General features: G+C 40.1%; 1 long non-coding RNA gene across 2 annotated transcripts; it reads left to right on the plus strand.

Moving 5' to 3' along the window:
• Positions 1-7: 7 nt before the first annotated feature.
• LOC111249271 (uncharacterized) lies at positions 8-13052 on the plus strand. 2 transcript variants are annotated; one of them, XR_015326684.1, is made up of 4 exons: positions 8-190; positions 3847-4002; positions 5458-8163; positions 12266-13052. It is a non-coding gene; the product is annotated as an uncharacterized LOC111249271 (long non-coding RNA). The 2 variants fall into 2 exon arrangements; XR_015326685.1 differs by lacking the exon at positions 5458-8163 and having other exon boundaries at positions 12266-13050.
• The last annotated feature ends 726 nt before the right edge of the window (positions 13053-13778 follow it).

Raw genomic sequence — 13778 nt, forward strand, 5'->3', positions numbered from 1 at the left:
CCCCCTTCACCAGGAAGGGACCTGTGCACTACCCTTTCCTGGGTGAGTGAGGGAGCTGACCCCGAGAGAAAGCATCAAAGGCCTGTAGTATATATGCTATATTCGTGCTCGCAGACTATACCGCTAGACAAGTAAGGAAACTTTACGGGTAGTAGATAAAAAGTTGTTGATTTCAATGCAATTGCGACATGTAAGGTTCAATTATATATTATACTGTTGTGCATGTATAGTTAACTTGTGGCACAGTTCTCGAGAGTGCTTCATCACGAAGAAAAAAGTGCGTTCACAATTTCAGCTTCGTTGAGAGCTATTTCAAGCCGAAGCAATATTTCGCTGTTGCCTACTAGTGGTCTCACAGACTCAGATCGTTGCAATTTTGTTCATTAACAGATAATAACAAATTACCATCTATCCGCATAATAGAGGTCCTAGTAAGGCCATACGAATATAACTATAATAAGATTGTGGATAAACGGACCGCTTTTGTGTATTATCTTCGAGCGTCTGCGCACGGTTATCACAGTCAAAATAGGCGTTTGAAGTGAATTTCTCGGTGTAGATGCAAGTAGATATACAAAGTTGCTAGTAAAAAACACATAACATATCCACTGCTGCGTATTAACAAAGCATAGCTAAGGTTTTTGGGTTATCGCTTCGCGGGTCCTCTAACGTCTGCGTACCAGTTGACACTGCACACACCCTATGAATCGGAAGCGAGTGCTTTCAGTAGAATTATTTCCTTAAACCGAATTCGTGCAGGACATGATGTCTACTAAAGGCACTCGTAGCCCTCCAATGCTAGTAGCAGTAGGGCATCGCGGTGCCGATTCAATTGTATGACAATCATGCAGTTATGACGTTGATCCGCACCGTGAGCACCGTTCCTAATAGAACCGTATTTAAATAGATATAATTATTCGCTCAGGAATAGAGGAGAATATAAGTAATGCATATGACGTAATGGGCCTTTTCAGTAAGGTCCTACTAGCAACTTGAATAAAAGTATAGCCTCATTTGTAAATGCGAAGCTAGCAAACGCGCCGGCAGCTCCTGTCAAAAAAACCAAAACGATGGCGTCGATGACCGTATCGCGTCTTCGAGAACAACATCATTTCCTTACAGCACTGTGTATGTACATTATCAGAATGGCCCTCAATAGGGTGTCTGCTTATCAACATACACCCAAATGTTTGTAAAACAATCACTGGTAATGTATTTTTTGTTGTAAAGGCTCATTAATGAGTTCCTTTTAAAACATCAAAGTCCATAGCATTTATTATCGGCCTTCGCTGATATCACCCGCACTATCACTTGTTTTTTATTGGTACCTTATCGAAGGGCGATTTCGCAATCTGAAAATGCTAGACATTTTGAAACAGTCTAATATCACATACCGACGCTAACATTGTCAGTACGCTTCCATTACTTGATATGCACTGCACCTCAGAGAATCTGCTATCTACGAGATAGCCACGTATATTAAACTTGATCTCGGAGCTAGCTGAAGTTGTTATTATAGTAGCATGCACTTTATCTGTCTATAACTAGCAGGTAAGTGTAGCATCTGACTTCTTGGAACATTGTCAACTGAACGTTCTACTTTTTCCCAACAGCTACTTCATATATGGGGCATCCTCTACTGGAGTTTCATTCGTCCATCAGACGTAGAGGATTTGTGTCACTGGGTAGGGATAAATTCGTTGGTTATGTATTACGTACATCGCTCTTCTCCGGTGTCTTCCATTATCTCAAAGTTTTCTTGTCATCTGCTCATTCTTTCTGGTTCTTTTGGTCCCGGTCACAACCAACTTATTTGTCTCGCAAAGTGGGGATCTTTTCTGACTGGGTGATTTCAGCTCTCTAACTGAGGCGCTGCTAGCAGGTGAATTTGGGCTGGGCAGGGCTGTCCACTAGCAACGGCACTTTCGCTAGGGAGATTTCTTTCTCCTCTTCGAAATGGCTATGGTGACCAGGAATCATCGAGTCCCGCCGTCGAACCGCCACAATTACGCTATATCTTGGTCAAACGCAGTAACCACGGGCTTCGGGGGCTTTTCGACTGTGTATCATAATTGTTTCTGTTTTTCTCTTGTCGTGGACTCACAGAAAAGATAGAAATGGAGTGGAGCAAAAGATAGGAATGGAGTCGAGGGAGATACAGAAACCGTTCCGAGTAATACTAATAACGTAGTTCGTAACATCACAGCCGCCGTCCCGTCTCCGCTATTTAAGTTGTCTGCAAAGCTTCACCGCTCATGGACGTGCTATCTCGTCTGTTTAACTGATGTTCCTGGCAGTGGATCTAATCCTGATAGTGGATTACGAAACGAATGACAGAGAGCTAGTCTGTACGGGTGGGGGTAACTGTGGCTTTACCGAAAGGTGGTAGAACACAGAGATTTCTGTCTAAAGATACAGGTGCTACTACAATGTCAAAGGGTGCTAGTCGTATCAACAGCGAATTAAACCGGCTGAGTCTGTTTGACTCATTTCACTTAACAACATTAATTAGTATAGAAACGTGGCGAAACGTCATCTCTTGTTGGATTTCGAACATGCTCAAAAAAACGTTGTATTGATATCGATCCCGTTCTGCGTGAGATCACCGCAGGATTAGCTTAGAATTAAAACACCCGAGTATCTTACTTACGAGTTAGAATCCTGGAAGTTAGCGGACGTTAGCTAACATCGTCTGAGCTGGTTGTGCCAACGTTTGAATTATTCATGCTACCCACGAATACACTCACGGGATTATAATGGATATATTTTTTTTAATTGAGTTTACATAGGTATCTTATGGCATCTAGGCGGCAGTGTCGGCTAAATCACCAACCACCAAATTAGGCGTATATTTGACAACATTCCAAAACACCTAAACAAAGCTAGGACACATGTAAAAGAAGGCTTCTACCAAACGAACTTCGAACAACGGCATTGCCGCAATTCGTGAGCTTCGTCCTTACGCACTTGTGTCCCTTACGTACATTGCGGACTCGTTTTTACGCTCAGCGAAGAAAGAAGTACTACGTTCCCATAGATGGGTTTTACGCTCCGCCCACCCCATATGGTCTAGCTTTTTTTGGTCCGAATCGTCGATTCCACTATATCTGTGTGTACCCCTAAGAGAGATAGAGAGTCTATGAATCTATTACGCGATTATCCATTTATAAACGAACGCCGTGTATATCAACAGGAAGACTAGCTATATTCGTTCAATTCCTAAAGACAGCGCAATGGCTTATTTAATTAAAAATCAAAGCTATCGTTGCTGTTATGTTCCATGTTTTATAGATTACCTCTTATTGAGTGTTCGCTTATAAAATATATTCATTCAATTTTTCGGCGCAAAAATATACGTTGCTAGATGATCGACACTTATCATAGTTCAGTAGTTGGATGAACGATACGCTAAAATTAGAATTTTTGAAATTTTGAATTATTTTAGAGATTTAAATTTGAGCCTGAAACCTTTATATCACATCGAATGTACCACATTGATTGACTGATTGATAGGGTTCTATTATTTAATTTCTACTCGTATTAGAAACGAAGGGTACGCAGTGGAAATTGTGCGTTGAAATAGCAAATAAAACTACTTTCCCGTTCCTGTTATATATGTATATAGAATGCGAGCATTTCCGATAGCAGCTACCTAGCTAGCGAGACAAATATGTTGAATAACTTACTCTGATCCTGAAAGAAGGCTCCGTCTCGAGGTTAAGCGCAAAAGTATATTACCTGCTGGGTACCTGCCGTCGCTTAATTTCTCAGCCCGCTTTCAGGAAAAGCTCGCCTTGAAGACACCTAATCAATATCTATATTTGTCTGTTTATTTGTTTGTAATAGTAAACAGTGACGTTGCTAGAGGAAACAGCGTTTCGTCTTCAGGCTCCGAAAGACTCCATTATTTCGCGCGGTAATAGCCATCTAAAAGAAGCGACGTCGGCGAAGTTCGAGAAGATCAGGCCTTTTGTCCTGTACCGTACATACGGTGCCAATATGGTAAGCTACGATATTCTTGCTTCACTGTTTGCCTTGTATATAGCACCGGCGACGGCGACTGACATAAACAACTTCTAGCTGTCTCGCCAACATTAACACAGGTCTCCTCCTTATTTTATCCGAGCGAAAAGATCGAACGTTTATACGCCGACCGACTCCTACGTGGCTCTCTGAAAATGGCGTCTTTTCTAGCGCTGTATTTCACTTGTTGTGACCGGACTTGATATGACTGTTTGTAAAAGAGTCTGGAGGTAAAAATATAGATAGAGTTATATGAATACATTGGTTCCTCTCTGGGCCAAGCACGGCCATCGCTTAACAAGCCTTGACCGTCGCCAGTATTGGAGCACGTACCCTGGGCCGCTTCTGGTATCTAAAAAAACACTTTTATTGACTATGCTGACCGTTAGGTCTACCTACGCAATTTAAATTTATGCCTGAACATGACCATGAATATTTCTGTGTATAAAGCCAAATCTCGTGAAAAAGTTTTGGGATATCCCTGAACTCGTCTGGGCAAAAGCAAAGGAAAGAGTGTCTTTCACCTGCAAAGCCGGACCTTCTCAGTAGTGCACACACACTTGTGATAAAAGCTAGCAAAGGCGACCGTGAACGAAAAGAACATTTGAATCTTTCTTCATTTTAAATAGGGGACATGATAATATTTACATTAGTCAAACGTGACCCTTCGACGAGCTCACGTCAAGAACTTAACCAAATTTGAAGGAGCCTGGGGTCAGTGCACTCTTTTCTATTCTACTCATAGAGATTCTTTTCTACCACTCAGATTTGAATTCACATCAATGGCATTAGAGTATAATGGCTAGTCTAGCTAAAATAGATTAGAAAAATAACTACGACTTCATCTTTACTTTACATCTCACTAAGACAAGAGAGCTTTGTGGAAACATTGAGAGCAAATTTCATATCAAGGTAAACGATTCGGCACAGAAAGTTAACCAAATAAGTCTGCCAAAGCAGATACTAACCACGAAGCATCGTCTCGTGAAAGAAACACAAACACATACGAGAATAGCTCCGTTCTTCTTGGAAACAATCTCCATGATTAAGCAGAAAATTTCGTTAGTTCGTATAGAGGTGTCGCAGATTCGGGAAAAGCTTTTATGATGGGAAATCACGCGCGTAGATACATGACGATGTTCTAACGACTGTCTAGCATATTTTGAAAAAAATATACAGCACTTTTGATATTAGAATAGATCATACATTCACTTAACGTAAGCCATACAGCCAGTAGACTCTATTCGATGCCACTATGGGCATCCATTAGTGGAACCGAGTCTATCATGACAAATAATAAATCCCTATGAACCTATACTTAGTGTGCTTGACGAGCGCTGAATGTCTGCCCCTACATTACTTAGAAAAACACTGTATGGTAGAAGTTAGGTTTTTTAAATTGGATTCCAATAAATAATTCTAACTTCTATTTAGCTTATACTGCAGCTGAAGCAAACAAGCGAAAAGAACTGGACGTTCTAAGTCGCGTACTCGATATAGACCCACGTACCTTTACTCACTGCTCGTATCTATGAGTCAGAAGCTGAATTAAGCTGAGGCCATAAGCCTTAAGCCGCCGCCGCCGCCGCCGCCGCCGCCGCCACTACACGTAAAGGAGAATGGACTTTGTACGAAAACCATCATTGCTTTAATAATAAAGGCAAGTGCCTTCCACGTTGAGCTATTATCTAAAAGGCGCTTCGAGCCAAAACGTTTCAGAATAGCTTTCATCGCACCATTTAAAAACACCTTGGCCTACGAAATTAAAAAGCACCTTGTTTCGATAACCGTTAAATGCATAGTTATCAAGGAGCTAAGGGAAAAATGAGCCTAGTAAATTTCTGCAGATTTATAGTTACGAAAACTTAAAAAAGATCTGAACTGCGAATACTTGCGCTCACCGCACCGCCAAACGCGTTCCGGCACTGTCATCACGGCAAAAAGGACACAGATACGTATATGATCCCGTGCATTCAACAAAGCCTTGGAAATACGCCGCCATCTGTGAAGGGTACTGATGGTTTCTATAAAATTCGGCAAGATGACAGCTATGATGTCTCGGAAACGCTAAATTACAAGAATGTGAGCTCACTACGGAACAGGTCAGAAAAGGATAAGATACGGACACGTACACGACCTTGTGCGTCCGACAAACGCGTTACCATGTGGAAAAGGCGTGAAGGATTTTAATACGAGGATTAATAAGAGGATTGTTACTGTCACATCACTAAATATACGAACATACTAATTGATATCTTCAAACGCGTTTGTCAACTCAGTGAAGTGTGTCTGGTAAGGTCCTATAGCAAGTCCTGTACTGTATTATATTTCGTCTCAAGTTCAATAGCTAAACGCATCATGTGTCGCTTTATTGTCAGTCATTATCAACCTGAATATTTCGGTCTCTCAGCTCAAAGATATAGTTAACATATTGTTAAAAAAAAAATCTAAAAAAATACCGAAATCAGGACGTTGCGCATACGCGATATGCAATACACGAATGATGTTTTTCTTTTCTAATCATTCAAACGAATATATAGCTGGAAATTGATACTGTACGGAGAATTATTTCCAATCTAGCTGTATAGTGATGGTCGATCTTCGAAAAAGCGTACTAAAGCTGCAATACCATAGTGGCTTCGAAACAGAGAAAGTATAACAAGAAATAGGCACTATTCACAAAAAACGTCAGTCTAGTGATTATGCGCAACGTTACGCGCCAGGCCCAATTACGCTTCACAGTGTAAATCAGCTTTACCTGACATAATTTTCCTGTTTGCAACACAGCCTGGAACTAGGAAAACTATATCGATGACATACCAGCTGCGCAATTAGAATTCAATAATACAAAACCATATATGCCTCAGTGAAACATACATTCCTATGAATTATTAACTGTGTCCAGCTTTCGACAATGTCCATCCTGCCAATATGAACGATAGGAAAGAAGCTTTACGATCGTCGATACAAAATGTTAGTAGATGGAAAGATGTTTACTGTTCGAATTCTAGGAAACAAGGCGGAAAAATGCAGACGAAAATATTACAAAAATTAATTTCTGTCTTTTACTTTATTACATAAGAAGAAACCTGTGAGGCAACAAATAACTGCAAACAGTTTGCGATGCATTAAGTATCCAACCGTTGAAAATAATAAGCTGAGAAAATAATAAGTTGAGATAAGCTGTATGTATTCTGCGTCCTTGAAAGGTATATTTGCGTTCTAATTTTTGGATACGGAATAAGCTCGAAGTTTTACATTCGAGATAATCCTAAATGGGGCTGGGTGTCCTGATCACGGTGAAGTAGAATACAAACGGAAATAACACTAAATCATAGACCGTTTTGGTCTTCAACGTTCAATTGCGCCGCTTTGAACTCAGTGAAAGCGATATTTTTGTTCATGTTAGGTTGGTTTCGCTGGTAGAGATGAAACGTACCTGTACGAATGCTGCCACGATCAGTGGAAATTAATTCTAGTCTCATTGATTGTTTAATACGTATTGCATCAACGGGTTGTACGAAGGTTCAGATACTGAGATATTTCTATAGCGAGTTAGAAAAAAGATTGTCACTTGCCTCATATAGTCCCATTATCTCATTTTGGTGGTTTTTCGCTAGATCTATTAACATCGTTTGCCAAATTTATTGTAAACAAATATTTAGCACCTCCTGATATATGTATATATATATAAATATCAAATCATAGTCAGGTCAAGGCAGACGAAATACCAGCCCTGTGGTAAATTGTAAATAAATAGCCCAGGACAACAATGTTATTATTTCACTTGAAAGCTGCGACTGTTCGATAGGAAAACATTTGTTAGCGATCCTCGGTGCTCTAGACTGTTCAGTGTTCAAGCGTTCAACTGTGCTAAAATCTGGGGCATGCCCATATGAGTAAATGCCCCCGTCCGTGTCTCGCCGCACGATACACCCAGCTCTTGCAAAAAATTTTCCGCTCCTCCGTTATAAAATAACGCTCCTAAATTGATAGCATCTGTCACATCTAGCTAGCGGGTCAGTCGCTGGGTTTTGTTGTGCCTTTTACTGTGCTTTTTTGTGTTTTGGTTCCACATTCAAGTCTCCCGTAACCATATGTGGAGACGGTATCATTCGTTACATGGCTAAAACACTGTTGGTATGTGTGGAGTTTTTGTTAGCGCATTATATAGCGTGTCGTCGATACTATTCTATCTAAACAGCCATTTTTCATACTGTATCTGTTAATAGTAGAGCAGCTGCATCAAAAGATCGTTATTGCGTTCATACTTCCTGTTCAACGTAAACCCGTTCCTACCTAGTTCACACTTGAAAAGGGGGTTCTTTTTATTAAAAATCACACATAATTTGATATTATCTACGTTTAGCCGAAGCTAATAAAAGGATACTCAATCCTTGTTTAAGATATTTCCATTTGCCAATCTTGTAGCTGCAATCTTGTAGCAATCGTGAACCCTACAGGATTACAGTCGCAGTTCCTATGGCGGCAAACAGAAATTACCGATTCTAGATGCGAGTAACTTTACAATTACAACATATGCGTAACGCAAAGTAAATGTGACGGAAGTTACTTATTAAATATATAATAAGAGAAAAAGAACTTGTCCCTAGCTTAAATTAATTGCTGACTAATGTTTACGGGCGCACTACTGTGTCGTCGGCTTGTAACGCTTGGAGATACGTTTCGGTACTCAGTAGCCGTAAGAATATACGATTCAATTTCGATAAAAAGTGATTTTGAGAGACACCACTTATTATTTAGCAGTGTTACTCGCACTTTCAAATTGTTCAGAAAATCAGTCTAGCCTTCTATCTCTCACCCAGCCACCTCAGAAAATCGCTTTACTAATGGCGTCTTAACGCATTGCCACACTCTGATTTTGGATAAAAGGCGCGGAAGCCACGGCCTCGATACGCCTATGATGTCATAATGACAAAAGAACGCTTATTTGAGGATTAAGTGTAAGTTGTATGTAAGACAAAAGTAATTGTCCTGATTCAAAAAGCTATACTTCTATCATTCGTCAATGTTGTAAAGTATTATGGTAGATACGTAGTACTCGAGGCAAAACAGGAAACACACAAGGTTATTATGTTAATTTTTAGTAATGCATGTATATTTCCGCGATGGGCCCTACCGGAGCAATATTCATTTGAAGTAAATGTTTCGAGTTTTACGTCCGGCATCGCGGTTAGACAGCCGTTCTAGCAGATGGCTGGTTATCAACACGAAACGAACCGTGTGTCTGTGCCCCCATTTTAACCTAGACCATTACGTATCCCTAAGAGAAGCAACCAAATACGTTAGCCACTTGCCTATAATGCTGGTATTCGAGTACCTATCTAACGTAAGCCAATGATGTGTAACACGGCCCCGGACTTCGTTTCTTTTACATTTCCTCTTTTTTAGGCCAGTCCAACAGCCCGGCTCTTCAATTAATATTACTATTAACAGTATTTTCCGAACAGTCTATATATATATATATATAACATATAATTGTAAATTAAGACAAGAGAGAGACCCATTTCAAGAATTAATTCACAATACCTGGCAAAAGCAACCATAATTATGATTTTTCGTTCGCTTTGACGAATCCTTATTACTATACAGAATGTATAATTTAAGAAAATTTGCATAATATGACCACTGAAGGATGATTTTCCTCGTTTTTAAAATGTTTGGCCGTAAGAAGTCCGTGTCATCGGTCACCGTATCTTTCTCACGTATTTCGAATTCCCTGTTATTAGCCCTACTTGGTCAATGTATATGCATGAAGATTTATGCGGAGATTCGCTTGTAGTCCACGACACCATAGAACTAGAGCTCAATATTCTAGTTTTTGTGGCTTAAACCTCTTCACTCGGCAATGTGTAGTGCGTGTGGCCTTTACAAGACTTTCATACGCTCCTTGGAAGTGGGCCTAAGCCACGAGCGGCCCTTTGTGCCCCGCGAAGTTTGCTTTCGTTAGCGATACGCAAGAAACCTAACAAATTCGGATTGTGCTTTTGTTGTTAAATTTATAACGTGTAGATAGTAATTCTATAACGGTGAAGATTACCTCGCCCAATACATAGATTCGTTTCATTCGTTATCGTATACTTTAGCTTCTAAGATAATGAGAAAGCTTTTGTTCTTGTTAGTCCTGATCCGGCTGTGTGAATTTGTAAACAAGCACCCGTACAATCACTACTAGCATGCATGGTAAATTCGACATATGCGGGACCATTCTAGCAAGATTTATGAAGGAGACTAGTTCATCCTCTGGCTATGACGGTACCGGGGTTTGTGGAGCAGCTCAATGTGTTATGTACAAACTGTCGATCGTCTAACGGTCGTTATTATCTGGGCCACGTCTACAATGGCAGCTTGACGCTATGGTCAGTTATTTGCTATTACTACAGTGCGCTGCGCCCACGGTTGCATCGATTTTCGGAGAAAGCGTGAATTCTTGCCGTGATAGGATCGATTCAAATAATCATCGTGCCGTTAGTCTAGGGATTGTTGTCTTCGATAAGTTTCCGTACACAAACTTCAAGTCTCATATGACCACGCATCTGTGCGAGTCATGAAGGCATGCTGGTAACGGGCCTGATCAGAACTGGCCGTGAAATTCCGATCAAATCATACGGTAACAAACATTTGTTGCTGTATTGTCAAGATGTCATCGATTTTGTCTTTTTGCTCTTGTTACGAGCCCATTGACCGGTACGATATCGTATACTCACCGATTCCGTACGTGTATAAATATTCTATTCGATCATTTGTTCTTTGGTTGAGCTTACGCTGGCGAAATTTCTGTTTGGAAACCAACATATTCTAGTCAGACTCATCTGAGCCAACTAGCAATGTCAGTGATTTAAACTCTCCAATTGAATAGGTTTATCGGACTAGAGAAAGCTTCTGTTGGACACTTCTATGATAGAAACGGTTATTCTCGCAATTAAGGTTCATCAGACAACACCGATTTGATGCTTGCGTAAATAACTGGGTTAGCGTTTTCATGGGAGTGTGGGAATCACTGTTAGCTATGCTTTTCGTAAACATGGTGGTGTAACCCAGCAAGCGATAGTATGAAAAAGGGCTTATTGTTCGTGTGCGTATGTGTCATGTGTAAATTCAAGATGTCAGTTTTTGGATTACCTCTTCATACTAGTAATACAATAGCAGTACTAATCGTGGTAATAATATACTGAGGCCATCTTGGATTTCCGCATTAGACATGCGAGACAGAAGATTCGTCTCGGTCAGACTGCGATCATTCCTACAATCGTTGCTCCTATATGCTAGCACAATTGAAACTAACAGGGAAAAAAGAAATGACTCGTTCTTCATTACTTTTTGTTAGCCTATCGTAAATATTATCGGCCGAAATTCGCGGCCTGCAGGAGGCCAGTACCTGGCTTGTATGTATGTATGTATGTCGATAACAACATCAACGACATTATGACAACAACGTGAATCGCGGGTTGATTTATGTTGATGGCTGGTAACGCGTTCTGTAACATCTCTGGTAAATATCGATACTATCTTTTGAATAGCAGCCAAGGATCGGGAGTACAATTCAGGTTATACGTAATAAATCGATACTGGGAACAACGCAAATACGAGAAATATAAGGTGTCGTAACGGCAAAATGACAGTCGGAATAGGTAGAGCGCGCTGAGGACGACGTATTTGTTAGGCATCGCCAACCTGTTCTCATTAAGGTTCTCAGATATAGACAAGCCACGTTTAGGAAGAGCCATCGAAAAAGTTTGCTTTACCCGACATAAAGATGTTAACGTTTCGTTGACGATGAAGCTCCTTGGGGTATTTAGGAAGGAGTTTTCAGGCTTCGAAAATATGTAAGGTTATTCCTTCTAGATTGTTGAGATTTTCATTTTAGGACTAATTCAGCTATGACTGAATTTTTATTTTCGAAATATGAAAACTGCCATTGAAATGTAGTGTAAACTCTACGAAGCCGTCCTTATAACTATTACTTTGTAATTTAATTAGAATGTTCATTAGTGCGTCTTACTCGATAGCCTTAAATTATTAATGGACCCATTTTACAACATACAGTAGCAAACACTTTATCGTTTAAAACAAATCGCTGGAAGGCGCCAACTATTATAAACTAAATGATATGTCGAGCCACACTTATAGCCACATCAGTCGCTAACAAAACGCAAGAGAACATTACCTGAACTAATTAAGTCGGTATTAAGTTTCAGTAACCAAAATACGACTATTTCAGCACCGCTTTAAGGACGCATTGGCGTAGCGGTCCTGATAGGTAAGCTAGGCCTACCTAACGAAGTTGCAGCGCGCTCCACACAATCACGTTCTAGACTGTGTGTCGACACCAAATACACGTGAGTCTCTACGATTGTTCCCTATTATTTTTTTTCGTTTCGTTCGCTTCGCGGATACTTACGCTCGTCGCCTGATCCCCCAGATACAATGATCGCAAAAGAGGGTAACATCCGTTCACTAGAATAGCGAGTGACGCTAGAATGATTATGTATTCTAAAAGCTGTTATATCGCTGACTTCTGAATTTATATATCGTGATTACGACGTGTGAATTATATCGTGAACGATATCGGATAATATCACTACAACAAAAGCAAATCATCTCCTGGGACGTTTGAGGACAGTTTGGCCTATGAATCTCAATACCATGGACGTAATAAAAATTGGACCTTTATGTAGGCATCGCTGCATGCTCGCCGGAAAACGTCGAAAAGATCAAAAGTCCCTTAAAGATGATTCCGAGTTACTACTTAGACCAGTATGTTCTTTGCTCCGACTACTTGATTAATTCTTTTCCCCAATCAAGAGTACGCATGTGATGGTATACATCGAAATGTTCATGAAAGAAACTTCAACACCCTGTTCTACAGTAAGTGATTACGAGTATTAACAACTTGTGTATTAAACAACGCGTTTAATATACAAATTACGTGTTCTTATTCCGTAAAAATGATAAGCACTCCACTTTGTGTAAGAGCCTTGATATTTCCCGATGCGTTATTTATCTGTTCAAATAAACCGTCCTCTAGCGTCAACTTTCTAACTTATAGCAGTCGAAACACTACACTGACGAGAAAGCTAGACTTATCATGCCGTTGAACTGAACCAGCAACGAACTGTCGGGTACCAGCATTTTTCCTCAACGAAAATAAGAAGCCAGAAAGGAAGAGTACCCTAAAAACCTATGGGCAGAATTGCCGGGATAATTAGCTCGAGTCACCGATGGCGCTGTCGTCTTTTGGGCTGTTTTCGTTAACAACAATGCTAACAATCTTGCCGCGCTGGCTATCGTCAGTACTTGTAGATATGGTAAGTACCATTTCCTGGCACGCGATCTTCGCCGATGTAGTGATCGTATCGAGTGTACCCATTAGTGGACAGATATTAAAAACATACATATACCTATGCAACACTTAACGTAACAGTAATTTCTGATACTTTATCTGATCTGTCTGTTGAATTCAGACAACTAAATGTAAACAATTGTCCGTACGATTTCAGTGCCAAGTCCTAGGCATGTATATCGTAGTCATTATATCTGCTGTCACTTTAGAGATATTATGAAATCAATATTTGACGCTCCATAGTGCTAACCACATATATATATATATATATATATATATATATATATATATATATATATATATAGCTCTGAATGATTTCAGCACGAGGTAAAAAAATAACAACTACCAACAAAAAGTGTCCCATCTATAATACAAAGTCTTGCGTGCACAA

This window comes from Varroa destructor, unplaced genomic scaffold, assembly GCF_002443255.2.
Source record: "Varroa destructor unplaced genomic scaffold, Vdes_3.0 BEIS01000004.1, whole genome shotgun sequence".
Classification (NCBI taxonomy): Eukaryota; Metazoa; Arthropoda; class Arachnida; order Mesostigmata; family Varroidae; genus Varroa; species Varroa destructor.